This window comes from Salvelinus sp. IW2-2015, linkage group LG7 (genome assembly GCF_002910315.2).
Source record: "Salvelinus sp. IW2-2015 linkage group LG7, ASM291031v2, whole genome shotgun sequence".
NCBI classification, from domain to species: domain Eukaryota; kingdom Metazoa; phylum Chordata; class Actinopteri; order Salmoniformes; family Salmonidae; genus Salvelinus; species Salvelinus sp. IW2-2015.
The window spans coordinates 1,314,996-1,318,900 of NC_036847.1; positions in this window are offsets into that span (position 1 = coordinate 1,314,996).

Genomic DNA, 3,905 nt, shown 5'->3' on the forward strand with positions numbered 1-3,905 from the left:
TATGTGTCTGATTCATTCTTATAATGTGTATAACACATTGTACTTCTGCCTCAGGATGACATGATTAAACATCCAATTAAGATGTACTTGTACATGTGTGCATAAAATGGGAAGTATGTGGAGATGTGGCGCCACAAATAATTTTACATAATTTACAAATTTTTTAAGGTCTCTCCCCAGCTAGCACAGAACGCTCCTGTAACGTTTCATAAAGGTTCTCCTTTGGTTCTTAGAAAAATAACTTTAACAAAACATTCTGGGAACATTGTGGGAAAGTTGTTTTTCTATGAACCAAAGGAGAACCTTTAAGGGAATCTTGCTATTTTGAAACACATTGTTCTGAGAACGTTCAAATAACTTCATAAAATAAAGTAGTTTTTTGGTGAATTAGAATTTTTACGTAATTTTCCCCTGTGGTTCCCGTTCGGTTGTTGGAAGAAAAAAGATGTGAACATTCTGGGAAGGTTGCATATCTAAGGGCCATATTGGATCAAACTGTTGAAAGAGGAGATGAAGTGTGTGTGGAGGTGAGTGCACATCATTTTGTAAATAGCTAACTATTTTTTTCTTCCCCACTTATTCTGGGAAAATTGCAAGGCACATATTTTATTTACAAGACAGTCATGTGACACCTTGGTCACCATAGCAACTTTTGACATTTGGGGAAATGGCTGCCAGGCGGTTTAGCTTGTTTCAAGAAATGATAATATGACAATTTTTACAGGTAAGGAGTCAGAGAAACATACTAAAACTACAACAACTGTTTATACTGTATGAACATGTTAGGGGGTAGCACAGTTATTTTTGAAGGTGTTGTGTATGCATAATATTGTTTCGTTTTATGCCGAAGTTAGCTTAGCTAACGTAAACTCATCCCATTCCGTACAAATGTGCGCAACCGCAACATTCAAACGAGGCTACAAAGAAAACTAATGGGACTGTAGCGACTGTGTTGACTTCAAAATCGGGGGTGTGAACTAGGTTTCTATTCAAGCGTTGATCGACATGGTAATGGCTCGCTCTATAGTATTGTAGAAAAGTTGAAAAAACGGACCCTCCGTTACATCGTGACGTGTCATGTCGTAACGTACAGCATGCATAAAGCAACTATTTCTGTCTTACAATCTCTCCACCAGGTGTAGCACTTCTCTCATCGTTTAAAAACAAGAAATGGACAGGGAAGGGGGAATACCTAGTCATTTTTTGCGTCATCATTGCATGCGATCATCATTCTCAAAACCGCTGTTTACTTCTAAGATCACTTTAGCACCGCCCTAAAAACCCGATTCAAATTCGACACAAACCTTCAAATAGGTATGTAATGACACATTATATAAACTCTTTATAGTGTTTTATTTACATTTTAGAGGCGATAAGGTGATAAGTTGGACAGATCGAGTGAAAAAAAGCAATCTCTCCTCACTATCACGCATTAGTTTCGCTTCCCCACCCGCCATTTTTAAAAAGACCCGACGGGGCTCATTGCCTGCTTGAATTATGCAGAAACGCGCAGCGTTTAGGTCATGTAATTGGTAATGTTGGAAAGGGGAGAAATTGTGCTTTACAATGGTATTGACATTACAGTTGATCTGGAAGTATTACGTTTTTGGGGTGCTAAAATAAGGGCAATTGTACGGACCAAGGCGATGTACGAGTTTACGTGAGTTTACGTTAGTATGTTCTCTAATTGCATTGGCTGCTAGCTAGGTCTAACCATAAAAACTATTTTAAAAACTTGTTTCCATGGAGAGTGACAAATTAGGTCTGATAACCCTCTTGCTATGTCATAAGTTGGGTGGCAATAGATTTGATTTGTTGAATGAGTAGGCTACTTGGCTAGTACCTGACGATGTTAGCCATGTCACATGACCCGTCATGTAAATAAGGACGTGATTGCAATTAAATAGTAAAGAGAGGTTTAAAACGAATTTTCAATGGGATGTCACATTATTTCCACTGAAATACATTAGTAATTCATTCATTTTGGGGGGGGGGTATTAGCTGTTGCAAAAGCAGCAGCTACTCTTCCAGGGGTCCACACAAACATGAAACATGACATAATACAGAACATGAATAGACAAGAACAGCCCAAGGACAGAACTATAGAAAAAAAGGCACGTGGCCTACATATCAATTTGTGTGTGTGTGTGTGTGTGTGTGTGTGTGTGTGTGTGTGTGTGTGTGTGTGTGTGTGGTGTGTGTGTGTGTGTGTGTGTGTGTGTGTGTGTGTGTGTGTTGTGTGTGTGTGTGTGTGTGTGTGTGTGGTGTGTGTGTGTGTGTGTGCTGCAGGGTTGTTTAAAGAAAATGTTTTACTAAACAATTCAACAATAGGAGGGCATATATACATAACTATACCCAAACAACAGGTGATTTTCCAGGTTGGGGATCAAAGGAGAGCTGCTCTCCAGGGTGGGGGTGTCACAGTCAATCATGCCAGCCTCTTTTTGAAAGGCCTTTACTTATGACTTAAACAGATTCATTTTCTACCATCTTATTAATTAATGCTGTGGGGTAAATCAGGTGTTTCTTGGTGGTCTTAAATAAATCTACTGTGAACCAAAAGTGTACACTCTACACACATGTTTATTGACTTAAAAAAAAGACAACAGTAACATGACAGATATAGTAGAACGATACAAAATCTATTCGTCGGTATGTATTTTCCAAGCTGTCTGGATGTGAACTACATGTGCCTTGAAAACTTACGGAGCCTTGACGGGGCGGGTGTGGGATATCCTGCGAGCAAGAGAGGCTGTCTTGACACGGGGTGGAATTGGAAACGGCAGGATGTCAAAACCTATAACCAGGCCCTTTATCTGTAAGAAAGGAATAGTAAAAATGTTTAATTAATTATAACATGTTTTAAACTGTATGTACTAAAGATTTAGAATTAAAGGGGGATTAATGCTATATCTCACCCCTTAATGAACGGGAATCTCTCGTTTCAAAACAATGTCTTCTTTTATACGAATACAGTCTTTCCTACAACAGTATGTTATAAACATAAACATTTAAAGGTTATTAAAATTGTAGTACTGTGTCTGGTAATGATGTACAACTGTTGTACAACAATGTTAATACATAAAACATTTGTGCATGTTTAAATATTGCGCAGTAAAATTGTTAAAATAATTCTAACATGTTTTAAAAAGGTTTGTACTAAAGATTTAGAATGAAATAAAGGAATTTAAAAGCAGTATCTCACCTTTAACTAAGGGAATATGTCTTTTCACTCTATCACCAAGCATGTCCCGGAGAAAAAGGCTTTCAAAAAAGACGTGTGCGTGTGCGGGCGTGTATGTGTGTGTGTTTCAAAAACAAAGGGGGGTGAGGGTGTGTGTCTCTGCATGGGGCGTTTGAAACCAAGCTTTGCACTATCATGCAAACTGTATGTACAGATAACTACCTACCCCCCATCAAAAAGTGTGTCGGCGTCTCTTCAATTGCTCTTTGCACCTTCGCTTAATTAGCACACAAGCCTTTAAAATCCGAATTTATCTCACCCCAGAGGATGTGGGGGTGCAAAAGTCAAACAGCTCAGACAGAATACAATATGTCGAGACTGCCCCTAGGGTTTAAAACAATGGTATACCGGTGACATATGCATACAGGGTTCCACAAAAAAAACAGAAGGTGTTATATCCCTGAGGTTGTAGGTAATCAAAAGGCAATACAGCCAGCATAGAATAGGTCTAGACATCCCCTCCTGTTTTAAATCATTGTTTTGTTCTCTAAACATTCTGGGGGTACTACAGGTCCATTTTTTGCATACAGGATATCGCCTAAAAAAACGTCACCCCTGCTCTGTAAAGTAATTCCGTACTATCTCTCGTTAGGGACACGATCGCGGAACGAGTCTAGTGAAACAGATACTATCCACTCTGTTCACACGGCTTTAGCCTCAT